This window comes from Danaus plexippus (assembly GCF_018135715.1).
Source record: "Danaus plexippus chromosome 3 unlocalized genomic scaffold, MEX_DaPlex mxdp_25, whole genome shotgun sequence".
In the NCBI taxonomy this organism is placed as follows: Eukaryota; Metazoa; Arthropoda; class Insecta; order Lepidoptera; family Nymphalidae; genus Danaus; species Danaus plexippus.
In genome coordinates this window covers 228,601-242,327 of record NW_026869844.1, presented here as the reverse complement: position 1 = coordinate 242,327, position 13,727 = coordinate 228,601, and the positions used below count along the sequence as shown (strand labels likewise).

Here is a 13,727-nt window from a genome sequence, read left to right as displayed (position 1 = left end):
GCAGGTGACCGTCGAGGGAGCGGGATGGCTGTACGAAAGCTCGGCCGGGAATTCGCCTCACAGATACAGATTACAGTCTCGCGTCGGCATCAAACGTGGCCGAACGCTCCGACGTAACGCGGTTCAGAGGCGACAAAACTTTACGTTCATCGTCGCTTCTTCTCTAACTTTAGAGGTTTTTTTTTCACAGACGTTTTTTTTTGTGTCGTCCTAGACGTATTATTTTTATTTTATTTTCAATAACTCAGTTTTAGTTTCATTATTATTGAGTTTCTTTATATTTTAATATCGAGTGCACAGTGTAAGATCCTGTTGCACTTTTACTCGCGGTGAGTATTATAATTGTGGAGTTTCTATGACGTTAAAGTATGTTGAAATTGCCGAATCGATCCTCTATGTAGGTCCTACATTTAGCCTTCATTATCATGTGATAAGATACGAGTGTTTTAATCGAGTAAATATTTCGATTTTTGAAATTCCAATCGAGTGTATGCATCAGAAATATCTAAGTTTATTTTTTTTTAAATCATAATTTATATTACCAGTTAATTTGTAAATTGCATTTATTTATCGGCTATATTGAGTTACTAACTAAATGTTTTAATCATATATTCATAACTGTTTATAGCTTCTACCCGCAGATGTGATTTAAGTCAATAAAACTAGCGGAATCAATGACGGTTATATTTATTACTAACTAAGAAACTTTAAAATGCTTAAGTTTAAATAAGTATTTGTATCTTATAAAAGGTGTTTTTAATGAAAATATATATATTATGACCCAGTATGAAATACCATACGTTCGAAGAATGCGGCAGGTTACCTTTAAGGCGTGAGATTAATAGATTACTACAATGAAAGATTATACATTTGATGTAATAAGCCGTGGGTTCTCGTGAGCTATATTCTCAGTCAAGTGTGAAAGTCATATTGAATTCGATGTAGTTTGTACAATAATGTATTCCACCGATATCCTTAATTGTTATTTGTGGACTATAAAGACGCTGTTTAATTAAAGAACTAGTAATGTATGTATTTATAACCTATTTTCAAATTTAATTCCTAATATTCACGAGCAACGCCGTTTTTTATTATTAGTATAATTTCGTATGTAACCTGATGTATAGTATCGCCACTTAATGCCTCATTGTGGTGTCGGTGACCTAGGGTCTTGATGTAAATGGTGTTGCACTCTATGATAAGCCTCGTTAGCATCATATTAGTTGCTATTAACACAGTCTGATCATAGATAACTACATACTTATTGAGATAATTCAAAATGTCTGTGTGTGAGGATGTGTGAGTGCGTGTAACTGTGTCGAAAACAATGTAAAACTATAAAAAAAATCAAAATAAACGATAAAAAATAATTAAATGATATGTCTATCTATGTAGTTTTTTGTCTATGTTGAAAAATAACATTTTTAAAATGCACCATCCCATATCGAATGGGGTCCGACAAAGGCACAATGGGGCCGATAGAATGACAATACACCAGACGAGACTGCACCATGAAATAGGCCGGTCAACTGGGACTTGCAATAGATTTTTTACATAAAGAAATTCCACGTATGTGACCTTGGAGATTGTAATACTTGTGAAAATATCTCGCCATCCGAAATATTACATACAACCTGTAATGCTTATAGTGTTTGCATTTAATGATATAAAAATAAAGTTTCTTATATAAACATAGGCAATTAAGTTTTTTATATACATTACATTCTGATTATGATCCTAGCATCATAACAGCCGGCTAGACTAATGTACGCGTTCTTATTTATCGTCTAAAATAGACTTGGAATAACAATAAAATGAACATGCCAATATAACTCGGCCGGGTATCGATTTAGAAAATTCTAATATGAATGCATTATACATATCTCATTTAGTTCGCTTCCACGCATTTTTTTTTTGCATAATTTTATTACTCGTGCGTTTCATTTCTTTTCTAACCCATTATTTTTTTTCGTCAGTCTCGTGATAAACGATAGGATGTAAACTGCCAGTTATAAATGTCTTAACATATTTAAACGAAAAGCGATTTTTTTTTTAATTCCTTGACTTCACTGTTTTCCTTAAATTTTTCAGTTACTCAATTTCGGTTTTAGCACATCACGTTCAGCCGACGCTGAATATTCTAAAATGTATTAAATATTTTTATTACTTTCTCTCCTCGTTCTTTTATGTGAGAAAAATTCCTTATCAATCGATATGATACGCGTTCATCTCAAATATGTTAACCACTTTCTTCGCTTATAATATTGTTGTATGAAATTGACCTTAATAGCAATAAACTTAATTAATTTATGTGTTGTTTGTTCTACTTTACGTTTACTATAGATTGGCTGTCACGGTCCTTTAGATTGTTAAATAAATTAAATATAAGTTTTTTTAAATATATTTTTTCTCTTTTTTTACATCATGATATATGTGATAACTGTGTTTTCATTTTCAAATTTGTCAAGAGATCAGAAAGTGTCAAATAATTAAAAAAATATGTGAAACACAAATAGTAGCCTAAATATAATTAAATGATTTCTATTTATCTCTTTCAAAATTCTTATATATGGAAATAGCACAGAGTATAAAAACAACAAAACATCTCTCCGGGAGCCGTAGTTGGGTCCGGTTCAACCATTCGCAATTTCTCGTTGCGAGAGTCAATATAAATAATTACGCTGGCATCTCCATTCCTATAGCATAGAAAATAAGCGTCAGGTATGACTGCAGTATTAAAAGATTTATCGTCTTCCATTCATATATGAGAAAATGCAAAACAGTTTAACTAAGAATCCCTTGAACGTATCGTATAATTTATAACACAAGTCAATTAACATCTCATTCCTAATTTATTGATAAGATCGACAAAAATAATGTGAACCCAACGACAAATTAACTGAGCCATTTCGTTATCAAATGTATATAATGAATAAGTTTGATGAATTCCGTTCATAAATTATGGAAATTTAATTAACGTTAAAACGAATGTATGTGTAACTTAATAATGCGTAATTAATATGCGCTGACGTCTGTAAATAAATTGAGTAATAACATCATTTAAATATTATAAATATAAATAAACTTGATAAGGCAGTTCGTCATGTCAAAATCTTTTTTTTTTCTGTATGGCAGGTATATGGTGTATAAAACCTCTTTTATACGTACCTATAAAATCTTTTTCTATAGTTAAACATATGTTTGTGTAATATAAATATTTGTTATACAATAAGGTGGATTTTGAAGTGACTTTCATTGGCTAATATTTTTTTTAGTTATGGCTTTGTTAATATAACATGTCGCAGAGCAAAGGTATTGAAACACTCAGTCGAAGTCAGGTCACGCAGTCAACCGCAGGTTAAATATACAATAGGTGCAGTCCTGATTAAAAAACATTTACAACAAAAATGTTCGTATACATTATTGTATGGTTCAAAATCAAAGGGATCGGAAAAGATAATCATTATATTTTATATCTTCATTCAGTAATCAGTTTCCCTTCAAACTTGCTTCAAGTTATATTATCGTTTGCCGTCTTCACAACCCTGTCACATTGTGACGGGCGGAAGCCAACGTTAATAACTATACAACTGCATCTTCTTATTTACACAGATATTATATCTTAGAGTGCTATGAACTCCGATATCAATATAAAAAATTTCGTCCAGAATGTTGTTGCCATGTTACCTAAAATTTTACTCATTAAATATTAATGAATTAAAACAAGACGTCTTTAAATTATTTATGTAGCTGTCATTATTCATTCAATTCGATCTTTCTTAAATTTTTTTACGTTCCATTTAGATAAAAGCTGCCGATATGGCGCGTTCTGTATTTGGTTAGACTCGATCGTTCAAATAAAGAACTTTGTCAACTTTTTTGTTGACGAAATAGGCAATGTACGGACTGCCGTAATTCCATACCTTTTATAAAATAAGTACGGACAATCGCCGTTCCATATTAGATTGTTTACAATTATCATGAAAATAAGGCAAAAACTTAACTTTTTCAGCCTGTCTAAATAAATATATATCGAGCACATGTCACTTGGCTCATCGGATTTAAAATTATCTCCATCATTGAGTTTCTATCGACCTTTTATATAAATAATGTTGACAGTATACTTAAAAAAAAATATCAAATCATTTATATGATTTATTTATGATATATCAACTGGCGATATACATACTTCTTGGTTGTATTTCAACTGAAGCACGTAAAAATATGTTAATAATTATAAAAAGCTGTGTATCATTAATGAATAAGATTAAAAAGACACAAAAGAGGTCGTTAACCAGTCCAGGACCAGGTGTCGGCATGGATGAAGGATATAATTAGATAATTATCATTACAACTCCATTCATTTCGCTTCTTACTTACAAAATACCCGGAATTGAAATGGTTTGAAACGTTGTTAAAGACTTGTTCTGAGACGAGAAACGACTACCTACTGTTATTAATATAAGTAACATTTTAATTACAGCAAAGTATAGTTTTTAGTTTTTCCGGTTGTCATTTTTGAATTGCGCGGCGTTTTGAGTGCTGTGTTTTTTGTTTTTTTTTTTTTTTTTTGAAATCGTAAAGTAAAATTCCATTCATATATTTCAGTCAAATATGGAGTGAGATTGTTGAAATAAAAAAAAAGAATAAGATCTCCGTTTGTATCGAATGCGGTCAGGTACATCTGAGTAAATTTTAATAGTAACCTTAAGGGTCTCGTCCCCTTTTTATGATTCAAAAATCCGGCGGCTGTTTTATACAAAAGGATCTTAGAGGTATGAATGACTGTCCTTTTAAAATAATGTCAAACACTGACAATACTCAATTATTATATATATTAGGCTGGAAACAATAGCGTATTTGTCCCGCTGCTATATTTTGACCAATAATATTGCGTCGAGAGCTAATAAATTTTTAATTTATGTCCATATCACGTAGAAAGGTTTCTTTGTAAAAATTGATTTGACAATTCGATAAAAAAAAAAAGATTTACGTATTTTCATATAATTAAAAGTATAGTGTATATATAGTCTAAACAATATTTGATCCTCTGTGGTTTTAAGTCATTGGTTGACAGGAATGCAAAAGCATGTGGGTGTTTTTTTTCTTCTGTCATTAGACTGACAGATATGGTCTCATCCAGGGGCGTCCAAATACGGCGACCAAATGCCTGTATAATGACCGCATTCTATAATCTTCTTCCATAGATTTAAATGGCTTGATGGCCGTCTAGTACGTGCCTGGTTAGATGATCAGATGCTTATAATCACTATCTTTCTTTTCGCTAAACTGATTAGGAATTAATTGATTTTGTATCGGTTATTAATAGAGTTTTTGTTGAAGCAAGTTAAAACATTTCGTTATACTGACTCCTTATATAATCGTCTTTAAATTCTTACATAAGTGTGTAGTATACTTAATTAAAATAATTACTTTTAATAACAATTAAAAGTGAAAGTTTTAGTAAATTCGATCAAATTTCTTGTTTTACATATTTTTTTTTGTTAGTAACTAATCTTTTGATTGTAATAGATTTTACAATCTGTTAATATTATACTACATATATGTGAATATTAAAAAATATTTATACTCTATGTTTCTCGACGAAGAGTGTGCTTTTTAATATCGATATTATATATTAATTATCTTATCATTTCATCTTTGACCGGTATATCTAGTTTTGATTGTCAATTATATAAAAGGGAGCTGAATGACGGACTGACGGTTTTAAATTTTATTGGATCCCAATGAATAAAACTAGTTTAGTTACTAAGTTCGCTTTTTGGACATAATTATACGTATATTTTATTTCATATTATGTAACCGTTGCAAGATTTATTCCGCAGTTTTCAATGTTTTAACGTGTTTTTGTTAGCACAGGCTGTTAGCCCTAATGGCTCCGATAGCGTCATTTACAGATTACAGTTTCAACGTTAATAAGTCTGTCAAGCAGCCATTTTGTTATCAAATAAAATTTGTTCTCTGAATACTTTGAATCATTGATTTGCTAAGGATAATGTTTATTTCTTGATCGTAATGATGTCAGGATTTACGAGAGAACCCAATTAAATCATAATACAATTTTCAAATATATTACTTACAATACACACTGAGTTTCTCAAACACTTGTCTCGTCTTCCCGTGATCACGGTTGTTGTAAAGTAGTCGGAACTTTGAGTGAAATGTAAAAATGAAATAATAAATGCGCTCAATGTATCCGAAAATCGAAGTAAAATTTTTTGATTAATTCATTTATAGGAATGGCTCAAATGTATATTAATTTATAGCAGTCCTAACCTTTAATCTTTTGCTTCTTTTCTTTGCTAGCGATTTTTAATCTTTTGGTGTAGAAACTTTTATCATAAAATTATGGTAATTTTCTACAGTTGTATAACGTCATATTTACTAAGCTTAGTAATTCAAATAACCCAAATGCAAAGACATTTTTTTTATATGTATTGTTGGTAAAAGTGCGGTGTAATATATGTACAAAAAAAAAACAGAATTGTTGGTTAAAGTGCGGTATAAAATATGTACAAAAAAACAGAATAAAAATGTGATATAATATTATATTTTTTATAGATATATCCCAACTAGATATAGTTTAGTTGGATGAAAAATATATTTTATATTATTATTAGAAAATTTATCGCATTTTTCTATGTAGAATAGAAATCTAATCGACGGATTTTACAGAGTATGTAATACAATTAGGGCTTATACTCGTGTATATACAGACATAATTTGATCTATTAACTACTAGCAACGTTTCATTATAACTCAAATACGATGACATTACTCGGATAGGAAATAGCTTAAATTATATTTTGGTTCAAACCTTTTGTTATAATTTAGGTAATAAAAATTTAAATGCTTCATCTCTTTGAATTCTGTATTTCACTTTCATTGATAGCTTTCTTTTTAGGAATTTATTTTAATGACGTAAAATAAAACGGTTTTCTGTTTAAACAGTCCCGTTGCTTGTTATGTTTTTTTATGTCTAAATCGTGGCTGGCGTCCGTTTAAATACTGATAATTTAATTTATATGTAACCGATATCTTTATATTTCTATCGTAAAGGTTCATTACTCTCAATATAAATATATAATAAAGTAAAAAAATTTTGCACGACGTTTTTTTTTAAATTGTAAAACCCTTTAACTTGTGCCCGTTAAAATTGACATTTTCAAAAGTTTTTTTTTTCGCGGCTTGTATAAATGCATACTTGTACTGTTTATAATTTCACATTTTTTTCTGGAGACTTGATCGTCTCAAACTTGACCCTATATAGATAATTAATGCTGGCATAAAAAAAAGACCACAGAATACACTTTAATTTTTTTTTTATTATATAAATTTCGACCGTTGTAATCACATGAGACTAATATATATTTAACAATAGCTGGTCGAATTAAGTAACGATTTCAGACTTTATGGCTCTTGCTTGAGACATACTTAGAAGTCAAATGTGGGTTAAGTAACAAAACTGTTTAGTTCAAGTGGATATTAAGTATACTATGCCTTTAGTCTTAAAAACTTTTTGAGAGATATAACTCCGTGGTTACGACAAGTGACGTGTCCAAATATGGCTCACAATTGTAGGTTGCTTTCTGAATAACAGTAAAATAAAATAGCGTAAAAAACATAATGAAAGATGCCACTGAAGCGTTGAGAATCTGTGATATTGTCTCATTCTATTGTTTAAAATTTTTACACACTTTCAGTTAATTAAAATCAATAGAAGTCTAAAAAAGTATACGTCGAAGACGTTCGTTGTCCTCATAACGTTTTCTTGGCAGACCTTTGCTTGATTAAAAAAATAAACTGTCGTCTATTCTTTAGAAGCGCACAGAACACGAATTTCGCTCTGAAATTGTAGCAAGCTTCGGTCCGTTGGTATAATGATAAATAATATTTATATATCATAGTAATGACTTAAACCCGGTTTCACGTCTCGTTCTAAAGGAACGTCTCATATGCAAATAGATAGCGCGATCTTAACGAGATCTGCGGATTACTTTGATATTTGCAAAATCTGTTATGTTATAAATTATACACGCTTTTACGACTCCACAGCGATCTATTAAGTTATCCGAGCAGGCTAACTAAAGTCGTCTTAATTTACTTCGTTTATACGGTAAAGCAGAATCTAAGAAGTGCATTTAAGGCACCGTATCGTATTCTTTTCTATGAAAATGTATAGATGGAACCTTCTTTCGTTCGTAATATTTTTTCATAGTGCGTTTGTTCGTATTTATATCAACCAATCTTGGGATTTATTAAAAATTTAAAGTGTGGATGGGAATTATATTGTAATATTTCGCTGCGGTCTTCCAACGACCAATAAATGACGTACATATTGCAGATAGTATAGAACGTTATCTTTGCTACGTTGGCAGGTGTGGCAATCCGTTATGGAAACCATATTATGAATTGTTTTATCTTCTATATAAATGAAACTATGTAAGTCTGAATTAAAGTAATTAAGTTTTATTTCTTAAAAAACTTGTCTTCATTTTCATTTAATATAATTTTAAGTAACAAGATTTTTAAAAGCAATACGTGTTCGGTAATGTTTTACATGGTTGCATATACGATTTTTTTTATATATCAAATAACGTGGACAAAGTCGCGAGTATTAGCTAGTGCTAAATATTCCTACATTACGGGCATCAATTGCATCGGTGCAGTGTATAGAGTACTTAATTCGTTCGCAATGCAATGGCAATAAAAGTAAATACACATAAAAAAAACTATCCAGAAGTTTCTTTATTTAAAGGAGCGGATAGTAATTTAGCAATAATTTTTATAACTCAAATGATGCGATAGTTCCCGGAATACAGATTATTAATTAATAGTCTAAAATTGTCGTGACGTAATCTAACATCATTTTACAATAGTGGTTATAAAATTGTGTGTGTCCTTAATTGATAATATTTAAGTGCCAGCTAACGTTTGACCTTTCATATCACCTGTATTGACCTGTGCTAGTTTTATAGGTATACCTACATGAAATATGCAATATTTTTTGCTATACAAAAACATCGGAGGTTAATATATCACAGATTATACTCATAAAAACGAATAAAATAACCGGTAAAAAGAGGATTAGCATAAATCTATTTATTTTATTTATTTCATTTAACATCGAATGTTAGCATGTTTTCTAAATATAATGAGATATTTTGAATTAATTATAATTTGTGATATAGATTTTTTTTATAGTTCTGATCAATATTGAAATGATACTTAAAAGCATGGATTGCATTTCACTCTAGTTGAGAGGGTTAATGAATGCTCCGCAAACTGACGCAATACATTTTAAATTGAATGCTCAGTTTGTTTGTTATAAATGTATGAACGTGAAATGATCTTTTTATTTACAGACAGAGCCCTGTATAATCTTTTTTAAATATGCATTTCATTACTATCGTTCTTATTCTAGTTAGCTTTAGAAAATTTGTTGAAGGGTAAAGATGCAATTGATTATACACAAGAAGGTATTAGCTGACTAAGTATAAAACTCTTACTACATGTTTGTATAATTATAGCAAACAACATATTTTTTCCAAAAGAATATTTTACGAGAACTTACCAATAAAACCTTGAAACTGTCCGTTCTTAGGTTAAGGATGTAGACTTGTGCTAAGCATAAGTCTTGCAAATTTTATCCTTGTCGTGAAAACAGCTTAAATTAATAAATTAGAAATAAAAAAAAAATTGTTTAGTGATAGAATAGTTGTAACTAGATGGATGAATGGCCGCATTAACATTATATCATACATAGCACAGTGAATTTATGAATGTTATTTTTATTCATATTAATGAAGCGTATGATTTAAATTTGTTATCGTTGTGATCGACTTGGCTCACTGCAATATGTCTTTGTAAAGCACGGATTAATGTCCAAATCACAAATAAAACGCTCTTTTATTTATTATGTTTATTTAAGTGTCGTTTTGTATATATCATAAAACACAAAATGCTGACGAGCGTTTATCCGTCATAATTCTAGAGAGTAAGCTAAATATTTTTGCAACAAATATTTGCCTACATTAGGGGGGTTGAAATTAATGCGAGGTTCAACTTGGAAGGTTTCCAGGGCTTCAGTTTGGAAATATAAGCAAAATTTGTCATACCACTTGCTTATTAAGGCTTAAAGTATCAGATTCCGTAAAATGTCAACCCTATCCTTTACCTTTATAAATAGAGATTACGCTTGTTATTAGTTACGGCGGCCTTTGTTTCGTTCTGAAATTTTGCAGACTTTAACATCTTTACTTTAATTATTATATGTAAAATATTATATTTGCAGTTAGATTTTAATGATTTATTTTAAGGAAAAAATATTAAACTATTATATATTTTTTGTAATCTGGCGCCAATGTCGAAATATTTTTATTATCGAACCGGTATTTTATATTAATGTGTCAGAAACGCCGCTTCAAAGAACATCGTGTAGCAACAAATCACAATTAAATATTTGCATAAAATTATATCTCAAGGATCGTTGATTTGGATTTAATCGATTTTATTGCTATGAGATTTTACAATTCGATAATGTAACCAGTTTAGTAACTGTAATTGAAAGTAGATTAATGATTACATTGAATTATTTTAGATGTAAACACTGGTGGGGCGGAAGTGACTATTTCGTTTATATATTTTTTATTTAAGATTTTTAGATTTAAGAATAAGAAATGTTATAACTAGCTGTGTTTAGGTTTAGGTTTAATAAGTTCTGGGCCTTCGGAATTCTTCAATGCTATTGGTCAGTTTGTGTTGTTTTTTTGTAATGAGTATCGCTCTCAGTTCTGCGGCTTTGACAGCGTAACCGACAGCCTTTATGTTATGATTTCGAACTATTGTCAAAGTTATTATCATTATAGGTACATTCCAATGGAATTATTTGAAAACATTTCAAATATTCAAGACTTATATTTTTACACAAGATATATTTTTCACGGAATTCTTTATAATGATGGAATAGAATTTTATAGTTTAGTTACGTAATTTCTTACTTTTTTATAATTTTGTTTTAAATATAGGTACACCGTGTAATAAATTGAAGGTAGCCTTGAATAGATATGTTTTGTAAACTTTGAACATGTGTTTTCTGTCCTCGTAATGTATTTATTGCGTACTTCGGTTACTGAGAATTGCATATAATTTAACACATCGCAAGTAAACATTCCCACATTTTATTTTGTTTTGTATTCCAAGTTACCTCGAACGATGACTATGTAAAATTTTTTATTAATTTTTTTTATATTATTATTAGTTACCCGCTTATTCATCACATTGATTAAATAAAATGATTGATTCTAAAATATCTATCACTTATTTGATAAAAAATTTATTAATTTGTTAAATTTTTTTCGTTATGTTTTAATTTTCACCTAAATAACAAGTCTGTGTATTGAAGATGAAATATGAGTACATTCTATTTTAATGTGTGAACACTAACTGTCTCCCCTGGTTATGCCTACATATTGAATGTTGTTTTCCCTATCAGACAATAAGCTGAACTTCCCTCCATAATCTGACATCTGATATGAGCATTATGACTATAAAATAAAAAATCCATGCAATATTTTCTTAATAAAACTTCAACATCCATTCATTAGTCCCCATAGAAATCTATATATTTTTATGATTGGATATTAACTATCGAAAGGCCTGTAATACTAATGGGTATATAAAACCAGGAATTAAATTTATAAACTGCGTTCAGTTTAACCGTGCGAAACCTAAACGTTTTCAATAAGTTTAACCTCTTTTTGTTCGCGCGCTTCATTAAGAAAGCCATTCATCATAATTACTAATATTTTACGAGACTCGTATTTAACTTTTGCGTTCGGAACTCGTTAAGAACACTTTCGATAGAATAGAGGAATCTATAAATTTAATATTTATCACTTGTTCTATACAGACTTTCCTTTAGAAAGATAAATTATAAATAAAATTCTAATATATATGTAAAGAATTTTTTTTCTATAGGAACAGGTATCGAACCTGCAAAGCTCGGTGATTGCGTTTCAATTGCTTTTACCAATAAGCTGTCGTGACATAATTTGAGTCGATGAATATAGCAGTCTACTTATAGCAGTCGTATCAGAACGGAAGTGCCCTGTATGGACTATTTAAGAATATTCTATTCAAAATTAATACGGGATTGATATTGACAAATATTCTCAAATAATCTAAAAAAAATAACGAGGACCTGTTATATATATTTCTTGTTCCACATTATCAGTGGTTTTAAATGTAATTTAAAGTTTTGTAATATAAATTTTTTCTCAGTACATGTTTTCGGTATATCCAGGTTCCCATAATCATTATGTTGAACACAATAACCCTTTATTTATGTAAACTGGCAATTTTATGCTCCCTTCACTTCGTGCGGATGTGCTGTGCTTAGATAATACCATGATATCATGGGAATAATTCCTATTCAACAATTTCAAATAGTAAACATTTCGTCGTGTACATGTAGAATATTCTTGGTATGTATTTATGGTCTTGGTTATTGTTACAAATTACGTTGGTTTAGTTTAATTTATTGCTATATGAGTATATAGAGTTCTGTCTAAGTTTTATTACAGTCATTTTGTTTGTAACTCTAAACCGACAGTTTGGTTTTTCTGAATAGGTGTGCGTTAATAGTTATGGAAAAAAGTTTCTATAACTATAAATATAGCGAATAACTATTTGAAAAAAAAATCTTTTTATAAATTTCTAAACCGAAAGTTTATTTTGAACATTTATACAAATAAGTATAAAAAGAGTATTTTTTTTATAATTTTAAAGTATCAGCTTTCTATTGTATTCACGGAAAATGTAAAAAAAATTTACAGTTTTGTCTGTTTGTTAAGGCAAATCGTATTCTTAAATAAAAGTAATAATAAAAAAATCGAAAGGACGAAGTCGCGTGAAACACTAGTACTATTTAAAAAAATCCGATCCGATTCATGTCTCACTTGTTTAAATAAGAACCTCCTAAAATAATCCTTTTTATTTCGTGAAAATTTTCATAACTACACATTTATCAGAATATCATTATTAAACTACTATTAGTTATTTAAATGAAACTAGTGTTATTCGGATTTACTACGCGGATTTTCTTATTTAAAAACTACATAATCCCGACGTTTCGGTTACTTTGCAGCAACCGTGATCACGGGCAGACGAGGTGTGATCACGGTTGCTGCAAAGTAACCGAAACGTCGGGATTAGGTAGTTTTTAAATAATAAAATCCGCGTAGTAAATCCGAATAACACTAGTTTCATTTAAATGAATACTCGCGAAAATCTTAGATCTCATTACTATTAGTTATGTTACTAAGTTACTTAAAAAAAACATCAAATAAGTTACTATGTTCTATAACAATGACATCAAATAAGGGATTTGCGAGCATATAAATAAAATTTCACAGTCATCCATACTTCACTTTGAATCGTTTTAAAAAGTCTAGTGATTATTAAAAAATTGCACCGACTGAGGCTAAGAAAGTCATAAAAAAAGACTAGTGCTCTACGGATCATTTTACAGGGCGCCTACACCTGTCTAATGGCTTAATATGTTGCAACAGGTTTCTTGACATGGAAATTTACATGGATTTCGTAATTCGTTAGGTCAAATGAGGTCGTTACGAACAAATTGAGCGATGGGTGGGATACGGGATGTTACAAATATTCGGAATCGAATTAATGTTGTAATTAACATA

The 13,727-nt window shown here is 29.8% G+C and overlaps 1 protein-coding gene across 2 annotated transcripts in view; it reads left to right on the top strand.

Moving 5' to 3' along the window:
- The first annotated feature begins 82 nt into the window (after nucleotides 1-82).
- Nucleotides 83-13,727, top strand: part of LOC116767944 (extracellular sulfatase SULF-1 homolog) — a 51,258-nt gene continuing 37,613 nt past the window's right edge. For both annotated transcript variants that reach the window (XM_061526659.1, XM_061526657.1), the window contains exon 1: nucleotides 83-329. The gene's annotated coding sequence lies outside the window, so the exon portion shown is untranslated. The remainder of the gene's footprint in view (nucleotides 330-13,727) is intronic.